This window comes from Prionailurus viverrinus, chromosome X, assembly GCF_022837055.1.
Source record: "Prionailurus viverrinus isolate Anna chromosome X, UM_Priviv_1.0, whole genome shotgun sequence".
Taxonomy (NCBI): Eukaryota; Metazoa; Chordata; class Mammalia; order Carnivora; family Felidae; genus Prionailurus; species Prionailurus viverrinus.
The window spans coordinates 86,916,582-86,932,051 of NC_062579.1; the positions used below are offsets into that span (position 1 = coordinate 86,916,582).

The window sequence follows — 15,470 nt, forward strand, 5'->3', positions numbered from 1 at the left end:
TCCTACGGCTGTGGAGACAAAAGAGTCATAAACAAAACCAGAAAAACTTATCGAAGAAACACATGACCATGGCAAGCACACCTAAATCTTTACATGACTCCACACTTCTAAGACTCACCAAATGACCTCTAACAAGTTCATTGTTTTAATAGTGTTTAAGAACCCTGCGTTTATAATCCTTGTTCTACAATGTATTCCCTGGGTGATCTTAATCACGTCACAAACTTTATAAATTTGTTTGCCATTTATTTATTTTTGAGAGATACAGAGACAAAGTACGAACGGGGGAGGGGCAGAGAGAAATGGAGACACAGAATCCGAAGCAGGCTCCAGGCTCTGAGCTGTCAGCACAGAGCCCGACGTAGGGCTTGAACTCATGAGCCGTGAGATCATGACCTGAGCCAAAGTTACATGCTTAACCGACTGAGCCACTGAGGTGCCCCATGTCACAAATTGTAGTCTCTGGCTTCCTCATCCCTAGAAGGAGATGAATGCTTACCTTGTAGGGCCATGTTATATCTAAATGTTCCATTGCATGTGAAAATGCCTAGCACATAACGCTGAATTACTATAGTTATTATGATGACTTCCTTGTTATTTTATCAATTTTGCAGATTAGCTTAGTGTTGTTGCTTATTTAGTACATTTTCCACTGTTTCATTTTGACTCAATTTTCTTTGACTACACTGGTCACACATCTGATGTACTCCCACATTAACCCATGCATAAATACCTATCTTATAAAATAATATTTTCGTAGCACATCCATATGTATCTGCCAATATTTGTCTCTTCAGAGAATGTTTCCCAGCGTAAACTAAGAAAAACACTTCTGAATTCTATTTCACACTTAGCAGTGACCAAACTACCACAGCTCACAGCATTTACTATTACAAAAGGAATAATGATTAACTGCATCTTTGAACCCTTTTCTGAACTGCCCTACAAATCGGTGATACTTGTTAAAGATTGACAGCTTAAGTCCGCTGCTTCTATTCAGTCTATCAAGCTGGTTTTGATGAAATTAGTTCAGTGTCATTCCAGAGGAAACAGATAGAGACAACAAATCGCATTGGGGACGAGATGCAAATTATTGATTAAAGCAACGGGTCACCACATACTACATTTCATAAAGCATTAAGGCTGTTGAGCGCACCAAATTCCTGTTCATCACCCAATACACTCTATATTCCTTTGCACCAAGGGACAAGTTCTGCATATATATTCACGCAATGGAATATTACTCATCCACGGAGAAAGAATGAAATCTTGCCATTTGCAATGACATGGATGCAGTTAGAGAGTATTATGCTCAGCAAAACAAGTCAGAGAAAGACAAATACCATATGATTTCACGCATATGTGGAATTTACAAAACAAAACGAGTGAATATGGGGGGACAAAAGAGAGGCAAACCAAAATACTGACTCTTAACCATAGAGAACAAACTGATAGTTACCAGAGGGGAGGTAGGTGAGGGATGAAATGGGTGATGAGGATTAAGGAGTGCACTAGTTGTGATGAGCACTGGGTGTTGTTGGGAGGTGTTGAATCACTATATTGTACACCTGAAGCTAATATTACACTGTATGTTAACTAACTGGAATTTAAATAAAACTTTAATAAGATATAAAAATGGACAACTCTGCAATATTGAATATTCTTTTTTTTTTAATGTTTTATTTATTTTTGAGACAGAGGGAGACAGAGCATGAGCAGGGGAGGGTCAGAGAGAGAGGAGGACACAGAGTCCGTAGCAGGCTCCAGGCTCTGAGCTGTCAGTACAGAGCCCTACGCAGGGTTTGAACCCACAAACCGGGAGATCATGACCTGAGCCGAAGTTGGACGCTTAACCAAACCACCCAGGCAGCCCTTGAATATTCTTAAAGATTGTCCTACCCTAAAAGCCCAAAGTGTCTCTCCAGATTTAATAGACTACTCTATAGCTTAGGGAATATGATGTTGCTAATTATAGCTCAATGTTTTTTTAACGTTTATTTATTTTTGGGACAGAGAGAGACAGAGCATGAACGGGGGAGGGGCAGAGAGAGAGGGAGACACAGAATCGGAAACAGGCTCCAGGCTCTGAGCCATCAGCCCAGAGCCCGACGTGGGGCTCGAACTCACAGACCGTGAGATCGTGACCTGGCTGAAGTCGGACGCTCAACCGACTGCGCCACCCAGGCGCTCCTAGCTCAATGTTTTAAGGTGACTATCAGCATAACAAAGAAGAAATGATTACTGAAATAAACTACTATCTTTACGAAAACCTCTAAAATTCATGTCACCTATCAGTGACATTTTGAAATTTAGAAACAAAAATTGGAGAGTGGTGATGGTTTACAAAACTGTGAAGGTATTTTTTTTTTTTAAAACCTGGATCATACTTTAGAGACGTGACTTTTACTATTTGTGAGTTGAATCTCGATAAAGCTGTCACTAAAGATTTAGAAACCGTGTTTGAGGGGCGCCTGGGTGGCGCAGTCGGTTAAGCGTCCGACTTCAGCCAGGTCACGATCTCGCGGTCCGTGAGTTCGAGCCCCGCGTCAGGCTCTGGGCTGATGGCTCGGAGCCTGGAGCCTGTTTCCGATTCTGTGTCTCCTTCTCTCTCTGCCCCTTCCCCGTTCATGCTCTGTCTCTCTCTGTCCCAAAAATAAATAAACGTTGAAAAAAAAAATTTTTAGAAACCGTGTTTGAGAATAATGGAAAAAAATTCCAGTTGAATATCCCCAAAGGGCAAAAAGGGGGCACTGGTCTCAAAAAAAAATTAAAATTGTCGGCTATGTTCTATAAATTTAGAGATAAGGATCATTTCAACAAACTTTTCAAGCTCATTAAAGACATTTTACAGGTAGGCATTTTTCCTAGGTAAAATCTTGATGAATTACGAGCGGTCTGTATCTGTAAAATTATATGAAATAGAAAAGCCAGCTGCTTCATTTTCCTTCCCTGTCATCATTTGGAGGGCAAGAGGAGTGCAAAGGAGAGAACAAGCAAGAGAAAACAGTGAGTCAAACTTTTATTAACGAAGAACAAATTAACATTGCCCCAGGTGGTCTCCAGAGCTCTTATTTCTTACCTTCTTCTTTCTAAGTTTAAATCTGAAGCTAGGGGGAAAAAAGACAAAAAATACATAAATCACCCTCAAAAGACAACGTAGAAATAAAGAGGCCATGAAGTTTCAGAAAGGGAACACTGAATGGAATGATAAATGGAAGACCGTGTCCACAGAAACAATTTAAATTCCAGCTGGAATTTCCACTTCCTGAAATCGATCGCAAATTAAGACGATGCGAATAGCCACCCACTTTCAAAAACTTGAAAATATAGCAAAGATATTGGAGTTTTGCTACTCCTCCTTAGAGGTGCTTAAATGTAATTGGCACTATCTACGTGGACACAGAAATGGACCCTCCCCTTCCCTTAAATCACCAAAGTGATACATCTGAAGTTTCTTATGTTTAACATCCAATTGATTCGCCATCAAATGTGGTCAACTTTGACTTCTGCCCTGGTTACTGGATGGAGAGTTGACCTTGGATTATCAGGAATGCTAGAGCTTTTGGTTGGGAAAACTGCCGTATGTTGTTTTTTTTTTTTTTTTTTTCTGTAGTTATTTTCCGGTTGATATTCTATAGCTGAGGATTTTCATTAAAGCTTATGGGTCTTGCTCATATTAAGGCAAAAAAAAAAAACCTTAACGAATGTCTGGTTCTTCTGAGAAAGGCTTTATGTAAAATACAAACTTTTAACTGTATCATACTTCATTAGCCTTTTTGTATGGAAATCTAATGTTGATGTAAGGTTAGGTTCTCATATGAGTTGATTGCAGTGTCCTAAAAATACTTTTTTTCCAATAACTTCCAACATTAGATTTGCAAAATTAATTGTATTTTTCATGCACTTGTGAATACAACATAAATGAGACCTCGCTGCTATTTTTTGTGTAGTGTTGACTTCAAGAGACAAAGGGACATATAACTGTATATAATTAGCTGTAAATGAAGAGCAAACAAATCACTAATAGCAACTAATTGATTCTGCTCAGGAGAATGCTGTCAAGTCTAACAACCCTAGCTTGAAAACGATCTTCAAGGGGCGCCTGGGTGGCTCAGTCGGCTAAGCAGCCGACTTCCGCTGAGGTCATGATCTCGCAGTCCGTGAGTTTAAGCCCCGCTTCGGGCTCTGTGCTGACAACTCAGAGCCTGGAGCCTGTTTCAGATTCTGTGTCTCCCTCTCTCTGACCCTCCCCCGTTCATGCTCTGTCTCTCTCTGTCTCAAAAATAAGTAAACGTTAAAAAAAAAAATTAAAAAAAAAAAAAAAGAAAAAGAAAACGATCTTCAAAAATGAAAAAAAAATAAATAAAACTGCTTTTCAGATGATGAGAAGACTCCAGCAAGGTCTTCTATTGCAAAGAATTATTGCGCTTATGAAATACTTCACAATCCAATTCCCAGCGTAGTAAGAAACATTATGAAGCCAGTAAAGCCAAGGTCTACACCAGCAGTCATTAGTACAACTGTCAGAACAACAGAAAAGGAAAAGTTCTTCAATAATTTAGCATTGTTCACTTTATCAACTATTAAAGTTCATGATTCTTTTACCGTTTATTTTGAGGGGCGGGGAGGGACAGAGAGAGAGACACACAATACGAAATAGGCTCCAGGCTCCTTCGGAGCTTGTCTGCACGGAGCCCGAAGTGGGGCTCGAACGCAGGAGCCATGATGAGACCATGACCGGAGCTGAAGTGGGACGCTTAACCGACTGAGCCACTCAGGCGCCCGCCCTCGTGATTCTTTAAAAAAAAAAAAAAAAAAAAAATAGTCGATTGCATTTCATCTGTAATAAGGTTAGGTCTACTTTGATTTGCATTTTAATCTGGTACCTGATCAAACTGTCTCTCTGTAATCGTTTTTTTTGTGCCACATGGTGTGTATTTTAGCTTCCTTAGATAAGCCGTCAGAACTCAGACTTTGCAACAAAGAAGTCAAGCTCTTAAAATTTAAGAGCAGAGATGATTGAATTGCAGCGCACTATCTGCAATAACACAGAGGTGACTTTCTCGGAGCAAAGGCCTCTTTAATAAATCCAATATTGTACTTGCACTCTAGAAACCTCTTTTCCATTCCAAACACAACCAATAGTCAACCAGCATAGTCAAGATGAAAACTGTAGGTCAGTTTGTGTATTAATTTTGGATTTGGTCATTAAATCACCTGGTGCTCATTTTTTCCTCAAGTAAAGCTTTCTTAATTAACTTTATTAATTAGCTTCGTGAGAGCTTATATACATACTATTGCTTCTTCCACACATTTGCAAACCATATGCAACAACATAATTTTTTAAACCTTCAAATTTAAAGGATTTCTAGCCATGGTTACACTGTGAAGTTATAAATATTTCAGATTGCACAGCATGTAAGTGAATGCTGAGTAGGGCTCAGCAGTTCTAATTTATATTATCAATCCAACTATTCTCCTGAACGGGGAGGGGGAGGGGGCAGTGAGAGGAGATATATTGTTCCAGTTTTGTTCTACTAATACCGTTAATAACCAGATGAGTGACATGCGTTTCCTTAGAAGTATTATTTCACTTTAATTTTTGAAATATTGCCCTAAATGTCATCTTTGTTGACTGTAAGCTTCCAGGAAAATGTAACATCTTTGTGTTTCTCCTGGAGCAGGCATATGGAAGGTAAAACGAATGGAAGAAAACTCTTGCCTACTCTGAAATAAACTGTCACTCAATAAATGACACAAGTGGGACGCCTGGGTGGCTCAGTTAGGTGAGTATCTGACTCTTGACTTCTGCTCAGGTCATGATCTCAGAGTCGTGAGATCAAGCCCTGCCTCAGGCTCCATGCTGAGCGTGGAGTCTGCTTGAGATTCTCCCTCTCTCTCTCTCTCTCGCTCTCTCTCCCTCTCTCCTCCTCTCGGTCTCTCCCCCCCTTTTCTGTCCCTCTCCCCATGCATTCTCTCTACCAGTGTGTTTGAAAGGCAAACCACCTTCTTAGTTGTGTATGTCTTGTCGGGATTGGTTTTTTTCTCAGAAGGGCGGAGTTGCAAACAATTCTGTTGGGATTTTTTTTAATGCCATATTACTTGATCTACAAACTTAAAAAAAAAAAAAATACTCTCAACAAGCCAGGACCACTGATATAATCTAGCCACAATACTTTGTAATCAAACTAGACAGTAGAGATGATTCTTCCACTGTGTCACTTCAGCCAAGTTATATCGACAAAAAGACTGGAGTCATCATGAAGTCGGAAATGCATAGACAAAGTTAACAATGGCAGATCAATCCATCTAGTTCTTAACTTAGCAGGCTCTTCTTGGTTACTGGGTACAGCACTTTAAAAGATAAAGGTTTATTTTTGTATCATATTTTAGCAGATGAAGGTCTGGCCAAATGGAAAGCTAACACAGTTTAATTCTCTAGCAAATCTTGCCCCTAGCTTTGACTCTATCAGCGGTGGAAGCATTCATTACTCTCCACCGAAAGATCACCTAGTAAAAAATTTTTTTCTACCATTTTCCTACTAATGATCAGAAGACACACAGAGTAAAAAGATGTCACTTCACAAATCAAAAGGCCAGAGAATTAATGCTGACTCCGGTAGGCATCTAATCACTGCTGTATTGGCTTTTGCTTCAAGTTAAACTCCACTTTGAGACAATAAAGGATTTCTGTACTTGTCCATAAACTAAAACGTGTATAATTTTTTTGGTGGTGGGAAAAGATTTTATTGAACATTTTTTATTCAGTCTTGAAAGACAGAGCCTGTGCTCTTACTTGCTTTCAATGCATCATCTTGAGTAAACTCGTGTCGTTCTAGCCTTTGAAATGTGTGGAGACTTAGTCCTGCAAATTTGTTGGTGAGGAGTAAGAAAAATCCTCATTTCTTTGGTGTAATGTTGCAATCAAAGACTTCTTTATATTTACCAATGCTGCCTGGTTGAAACATTTTATTAAAGGAGCAGAGTTAAGGGGCGCCTGGGTGGCTCAGTCGGTTAAGCGTCCAGACTTCAGCTCAGGTCATGATCTCGCGGTCCGTGAATTCGAGCCCCGCGTCGGGCTCTGGGCTGATGGCTCAGAGCCTGGAGCCTGCTTCCGATTCTGTGTCTCCCTCTCTCTCTGCCCCTCCCCCTTTCATGCTCTGTCTCTCTCTGTCTCAAAAATAAACTTTAAAAAAAATTTTTTTTTTAAATAAAGGAGCAGAGTTAATATGTTATCCATAGGAGGGTGGGTAGGAACATATCCTCCAGTCTGCTCTACTTCCATGAATGCACCAAAAGTTGATAAACTAACAAGTGAAGCTATTTTGAGAGAAGGTATTTTGAGAGAAGGAGGTGTCACTTGGATAAGGGGATGATGTGGGTCTTAATTCTGTGTAAATATGTCTTGATGAAAAGAGAGAGAAGCAAAGTCTGATAAAGAGGAGAAAGTACCTATTAACAAAACGGATGACTGGTGCTTACTAATCAACTAAATAATTCTTGTTGGCCAGCTTCCCAATGATGATGATGGAAAAGACGCTGACCTTGGTGGCGGTGGCAGTAGTCGTGGGAGCGATAGTGTGTTTTTGATACTTGGCTTGGTTCTGCTATGCTAAATCTCGTGGCTTCCAATATACATTATTTTTCGGAACTGGCAGATGTTAAGGGTTTGCCAAAACCCCTGTGACATATTTGACACCACTGATGAATTACAACAGGGGATATGGAGTTTATACGCCATGTTATCCAAATGAATAAGTTGAGGTTAGTTGATTCTGTCGTTTCCTGGGGAGGATATGGATATCAGGCAAAGCAAAATAACATAGCTGTATGAGTTCTGTGGTGAAATTGATCATTGCTTAAAATTTTATGTACAAGATTTTTCTGTTAAGTAGGCAGCATCTAACAGTGAAATATAGGCCATTATTCATATTCTTGTTTAATAAGTATGCATAAAGAGAAGAAATTTATCTTTTTCAAAAATACTGCAACTTTTCAACAGAAGATCTTTGGGGAGGAAAAAGTGCCACATTTCAAACATTACTGATAAGTGAATTCCTTTTTATCTTTGTTACCCCATCTGGAAAGCAACAGTTGATAACAAAGGGGATTATAAACTCAACCATTTTTCCCCTTTTGCATTACACATTCTAGTTTAAAGAGCTCTTTACCACCTTTGAGATGTGTGCTTGGCTCATGTGTATATTCGAGTAATGGTATATGTCTATTTTTTTTAATTTTTTTTAATGTTTATTTATTTTTGAGACAGAGAGAGACAGAGCATGAACGAGGGAGGGTCAGAGAGAGAGGGAGACACAGAATCTGAAGCAGGCTCCAGGCTCTGAGCTATCGGCACACAGCCCACCGCGGGGCTCCAACTCACGGACGGTGAGATCGTGACCTGAGCCGAAGTCAGTCGCTTAACCGACTGAGCCACCCAGGCGCCCCATGTATATGTCTATTTAATGTGCAGTGTGTTCACTGCAGCCTTAAGGAAATCACGAAACAACAGCTCTCTGAACTAAGCTTAACTTGAACATCATACCGAACAAATGGCCTCGCTTGTAACACAGCTTTACGTGATGATGGAATGATTTCTTGAGTTCCAGGAAATATTTTTGAATGTTAATTTAAATTCTAGCTTTAGAAAAAAATCTGGCAGCACTGAACTAATAACGAATAATAGCTCTTGGGACAAGAATAAAAGAATAGAGTCAAATAAACCAGAGGAGATCACTCAGTCATGCAAAGACTGCACGGTAAGGTACATATTTTTGAAAATCCTTAACTCTAGTCTCTAAGCTTGAGCTGAGCATGTTCTGTACCTTATCTTTTGCTCCCATTTATCATATCTTGATGAATTGTATCACTTCTGACGTAAAATAGTTGTATAATCAGGAATTAGTTCCAAGGCTTCTTTGGTATACCTGTGAGCCTGAAATCCTTGCCAATTTGCACAGTCACATAAAATAATTAGTAGGGAGACAAACCAAAAGCTGCCCCAAACATTATTTCCAATTGTGCTTCAATTTGCTCTCCGTGCCAGTTCTTAGGGAACATTTTCTTTGTGCAAATCTCAAGAGTCTTAGGCAAAGACGCGACTGAAGAATATTGAAGTCCACACGCACATATTCTACAGGTTAATAGAAAACAAATTCTCCTTTTGTTACCGCTAACATTCAGTTTGTGTTCGTGAAACTCCCATTGTAACATTCAACTTAATTTACATCCTTTCCTCATAGCCCCAATATTTTTAATTGGATCATTTTCATAGTAGTCTAGAATTATAAAGGATGCCGGGATCCCAACATAATCCTTTTGTTTTCATGATAATAAGCTTCCTTCAGCTTACTGTCCATGGAAGTCCGTAGCTAGTAAGTGCCCTAGGCTCAACAAAACTGCCCTGTGGCCTTGGTACCCTGCAGCAAAGCTGAATCTACGGCAAGTCTTCAGTGCGTAACTTACTCAGTGTGTTTCCAAAAACTCAATATTCTTTTCTATCCCCTAAAAGCAGAGACAGCATTTATGGATCCTGCAAGATTTAGGATTGCAAAGAGCTTTCAATATCATTCGTTTGCTACGTGTTTCTCCCCTTTCCTCACACGTGACTCGCCTTTGTAACACTCCCACTGAGGGATTACCCTTTACAGGGTCGAACACCCCAATACTGGAGAGGTCACTACCTTCAGAAACAGCTGATCCCGCCCTTGGCCAGTTCTGAACGCTGTAAAATTCCCCTACAGAGCCAGAATCTATAGGGCCCACAACTGATTCCTGTTTAATTCTCTTGTGCTTGTCGTTCCTTCAGTTTGCAAATATTTCTAGAATGCCTACTTGGTGTCAGACTTGTTCCAGGCACCGACAGAAAAAAAATACAAATAAGATATGGATGCTGACCTTGGGAATCAAAGCAAACCCCTTTTCCAGAAGAAAATCCCTCACATAGCTGAAGCCAGCTAGCATGTATCCTGAGAGTCTCGTCTTCCGGAGGATACAAATGAAAGTTCATCATACAACATGATTCCAGCCCCCTTCTAACCGAAACATTCCTGTGGATGAACTCCAATCTGCTGATTTCATTCTTTAAATATCGCGCCTGCGAGCACCAAACAGGGCCCGGTTGTATCTTGACTCTTTCTACGAAAGTTGTAAAAGGCCAAGAGAAAATTGGGTTTTTTGGCAATCGTGACTTTGGACTTGGTGATCTTGATGCCAGCTAAAATCCACCAAGAGTTTTCTTGTCCCGTGACCAGAATTTGCACGCAGAAATTTGGTACCCGACGTTCAGCATCTCCCGTTTATTTACCCCTAGTAAGGGCTATCTTGGTCAGCTCAAACTGCCATGATCTCTTTGGGTCATGGGCCAACTTAGTAACATGCTTTCTATATTTATATTCAGGTCCTTGAAAAATTCAGGTTTTACCAGTCCCGCCCTTCTTGGCCTTTCATCTTAACCCCTTTTGTGCCAACAATTAATTATCAGTGTTATTTACATTCTTGGTGCCCCGTATTAAACCGTTGTCCCCGAGGTACTTCTAATTTGGTGGAAGAGATGGTTCCTACAAAAAGAAAAGAAGAAAATAGTGGAAATAATGCAATAATGTTGACTTACAGACCAGGGAAACCAGGCCCGTGAACTTCCGGAGATGACTCTCAAACAAGCAAATATTCTGATGCCTGGTGAAAGCCCTCATTACCGCAGGAATGCACAGTAGAGATCAGAGGGGTCTGAAAGAATCAGAATAAGGTGTAGACAGAACAAGACTGCTAGCTCAGGGCTAGGAATGAAAGAAAACCCATTGTTGCCCTGGCCTTTCAATCTTGACTTAATTTAAACGAAAGGTCCTAATCGTCATCTTTCTCATTCTGTGCGGGAAGAGCGAAACGCATGCCCATATTATAAAATGCATTCATCGTAGCCTGAATGTTTCTTTAAAGAACTGACGTCTAAGTAGCTTGCTCTCTCTCCTCCTTGGTGAGGCTACTAGATTATATGCCCCTCTCTCCTCAAACTTACGGGTATATTGGTTGGTTGTTTTTTTTTTTTTTATTAGATACTTGATTACTAGAAGTCACAACTACAAGAATGTCAGATACAATTAAATGAATTCGGTGACATTTGTTTAAAAAATAATCAGAAGGACAGATTCCTAATCTTGATATAGCTTTTTATTCTGAGAAGTGGCAAAAATACGTAGACGGGACCTTCCAAATCCTCCCCCAAAGGTTTTTAGTCTCTTCCTCCAACCATCGATGAGAGGATCAGAGAAGCAGAGTTGACTGTTGTTTTTCGCTCAAACGGGGATCTTTCCAAAAACAAGTTGCACTCAGACAAAGACTGACATGATCAGAGACTGCCCCCTGCCTTCGTACACAGCACATAGAGTTCAACTGCCTTCGTCTTCATTAAAAATAATCCTACCAACTTTGAAAAGATTTTGTGTATAATGAGCCATCTGTATCTAAGATTTTTTTTTTTCTTATTCGATGACCCTGCTTGAGGAACAGTAAAAGAGAAATTTACTGTGTAAAAGGCCATGAAAGTTTATCTCTTTGGATATCGTGCCTCAAGGATGGACATTATGGATATCATCCTGGGTTTTCCCAGTTAAGCAAAAATATGAAATGCGGAAAGTATTATTTGATACAATTGTTTAATTACCCCCCAAAATCCTTCTAACTGTCAAGATTTCCTTTAAACCTAATATATATATATATATATATATATATATATATATATATATGGATGGAAGGAATATCAATATGTCTTGTATTTGTGTCCTGTGGTAAAAATCTCAAGGTAGAATTTTTGTGTAGCTTCCTTTGCTCTGCAAAAATATCTGCCTTGGAGTATTTTTCAGGAAACCAGTCACTCATTATTAAATCAATCATAGTCATATGTGTCTATAATCTTTTACTTTTGTTATAATAGGGTTCTCTGGTCAAGAGGAAAAACCGTAATGAGGAAGGAAGTAAATTATTCCAGTCGGTTACTATTGTTTATAAGAACGTTCCCCAAGTCTTAAATGAGCGATTTTTACCTAGTTGGTAACAATCTTCTTTAAATCTTTCCTGGATTTTTAAGTCTGGAGTTTTGGAAAGGTAGATAGTTGAGGTGGGGGGAATCCCCCTGGTGTGAAAGTTGCAAAGGCAAGTCTATGTCCTTAGAAAAGGGGGCAAGTTTTTGGAAACTGTTCCGGGGACAGCTGGGGATTTGCATCAAAGCCGAGAATTTCACAGTACATGACTCCTCTTTTCCGGGACAACTTCCATAGACCTAAGGAAGGGAAGGGAAAGCCGTGAAAATCCTCGGGCCGATTCCCCAGGACGATTTTAGGCAGGAGTTGGGAGAAAACCTCTCCGGCGACGGCAGTGCGCGCCAGAGGGTGCTGGTTTGGAGTTCGCTCCCCCCGATCTTAAAGTGAGCCCTAAATTACTCCTTGCACTCTACTCTCCGGGCTAGGGTTGCCAAACCCACCAAAACCCGTCGGACCCGCTAGCGCTGGGCCAGGCCGCCGCCTAGAGAAGCCAAAGGGGCGGTACGCGCCTCCTGTGCCGGGAAAGCGGGGCTGGCGCTCCTGGCTGAACCCCGCGCCCCGAGCCCGGCTGCGTCCCCGGCTCCGGCTCGGCCTTCCCCGCTCGCGGCCACCCGGCGAGCGCCGCTCAAGGGCAAATTTGCCTGCCGGTGCGCACTCGAATTTGGAAGCCCAAGGCGCGCTTCAGCCCGCCGCCTGGTGAGCTAACTCTGTGCGGCACCGGGAACCTTCCCCATCCCCGAAAGGGCTTCACCCCGGGTCCTTCTCGGCACTGGTGCCGGTCTCGGGGAGAAGGAGAGAACAGCCTAGAGAGCGAGATGGGTAGGAGTAGTAGTAATAGTAATCGTAATAATAACCGATGCATCCTCACCCCCAGCCTCATCATTGTCCTGACCGTGGTCAGCGGCTCTCAGCCTGGTTCCCCCAGGGAGCCCGGCAGCTCCAAAAGGTCCCCGGCTTCGCTTCGGCATCGGCGGACGCTCGCTCAGGGCTCTCGGCTCGGCAGAGTCCATCTTGTCCTTAGCGAGTGTATCACAGGCATTTATATTTACATTTTTAAAAGTAGAACTCACGTCTCGGCCTCCCACAAAATAAGGCAGTCCCGCCAGAGAAGCCGGGACCAAGCATTCTGTGCCCGCGGGGACAGAGAAAGAGGACACTTGGGGAATTTTGAAAGACGGGTGCTTCATTAAGTTAGAAGGAAGACATACGTTTGCTCTTCGATATTTACAAATTACCGTTCGCGAACAAAGCCTTGCTAAACACGCGAACGTTGTGCAGCCCCCGGACTTCGCAGCGCGGTCGCCGCCACCTGTGCGGCACCATGCAGTAGCATTCAACAGATGCTCCAAGAACACTGCGATGGGTTTTTGCTTTGCGAAGGAGAACTTGGGTGTGGACAGTATGCTCGCTGCCAAATGAAATGTCAGAACCCTGCAAACTGTCTGAATTCAGTGAAGACGGGGGAAATCCTAGGATTCCCGCAAGCCCCTGTTGGAATAGACCAAAGAGTTCCCTTTGTGAATCGGGAAACTGAGGCACAGACGGAAGTGACCCGAAAGAAGGAAAGGACCCACTTCTTATCATTGCTCCCACCTCCTTCCCCAACCCGAAGTTTTGGTGCTACTGAGGCAAACGGTCCCCAGGGAGGCCAGCCGCTCCCTTCCCTCTGCGCTCCCTGGGGTCCGATCCCCTCCAGCTGCCCTACGGCCGCCGGTGTATGTAGCCTGTTCGTATAATCGCCGCTCTGCGGTCGGGTCCCAAGTAGCCGAACCGGAGTCTCGATCTCTTTCTTCGGTGCGGCTCCTGGGACCGGCAAGGAGCCAATCCCCACTTCTCCCGCGGCCCTCGGTACATTGCGACGGAGCCTCGACCAGGACCGGAGACACACACACCCCTCAATTCCCATTCCTCCTTAGAAGGAATCTGCTTTGGCCCCCTTCCCGGTGGGATCTCCTCCACTACTAAGTTTGGTCTTTGCTGCCTCCGAGGCGTCTTGGCCCAGGTGGCTCCGACCACCGTTCTCTGCGGGGCGGCCAGGACACCGCAGGCACCTGCCGGGCGCCGGGGAGCCCGGCTGGGCGGGGGGGGGGGGGGGGGGGGGGGGGGGAGCTCTGCTTACAGGGCTGCAGCTCGGCATCCCGTTAGTTGCCAAAAGGGAGATTTGTGGTTCAGTTCTTACCCTGCTGTCTTGACCATGTCAAGGCAGCCCTCACGGCGGCTGGGGCGCCAACTGACCGTGGGCCTCAGGCTCTGTCCCAGAGAAATAGGTACAGCCCCACCGCAGAAACGCAAAAGAGCTGCCCCCGGGTGTCTTTCTAAGCACCTAGGGGGGCCTGTGGGGTCAAGAAGGAAACCAAATTGTACCCTCTTGGGGCATGAAGGCCAAGAGTTTTCCTTTCTCCTTTCTCAGCATTTGGGGCTAGGGACAAGGCGCGGGGGGGGGGGGGGGGGAATGCTGTGGTAAAGGGCCTTAGAGCCACGGCCTTTGCTCACTAAATATGTTTGACCTTGTGAATGCCTCGCTTGTTCCTGTTGTGGAAAGGGGTTAGGAGTTGGAGACAGAACGTCAGAGGGAGTTTCAAAGCTTGGTGGAACTTCTAAGACTTCTGAAATGTTAAGGTGTGTGTGTGTGCGTGTGTGTGTGTGTGTGTGTGTGTGTGTGTGTTTGGGAAGGCGTTCTGTGAATCTTTAAGGGTGCATTCTTGAGACACCCCCACCCCATGACTGACCTCGGTTCCCCCCAGACTCCAAGCCTCATAAATCAAGTTAATCACCACCGCCGCCACCACCGCCACCACCACCACCACGGGGTCTCGCGCCCCCTGCCAGCAGGTTCCAGATGCACTAAGACACGGTCCAAACAGGCCGGGGGCAGTGCAATGCTGAGCGCTGATTGGCCGCTCTTGGCTCCACCCCTCCTCCGGTTTTGGCCCAAGAGAGCGGTGCAGCACCGCCAGCGCGGGGTAGGCGCTCTGGTGCTCGCCGAGGAAGCTCGCAGCCTCGGGCGCACCGATCTTTCCGATCTTGCCTTTGGAGCAGCTAGATCGCCAACCTTGGCTGCTCCATCGGCCTGCCGCCCCTTACCTGCGATCGCATACGAACTTTTCCTCCCTCTTGGACACCGCTGTCGTCGGAGTCGTCGAGATCGGCGTGGCGCTCGCGTGATGGCCTTCGTCCGTTTAGAGTAGTGTAGTTAGTTAGGGGCCACCGAAGAAGAAAGAAGACGCGAATAGTGCAGAGATGCTGGAGGTGGTCAGTTACTAAGCTAGAGTAAGATAGTGGAGCAAGACCAGCCAAACCTGTCCGGGGGCGCACGGTCGCCCAGAGGAGGTCGACTCGCCGGTGCTCACTATCGCGCCGAGCTCCCTCCATCCCTCCCTCCGCCTAGGCGCGAGATTGCGGCGCGCAGCGCAGCGCAGCGCATCGACTGCC

General features: G+C 43.9%; 1 pseudogene; it reads left to right on the plus strand.

Annotated features, from left to right (window-relative positions):
* LOC125157040 (glutathione S-transferase P-like) overlaps window positions 1-12,738 on the plus strand; it is a 62,388-nt pseudogene extending 49,650 nt beyond the window's left edge.
* The last annotated feature ends 2,732 nt before the right edge of the window (window positions 12,739-15,470 follow it).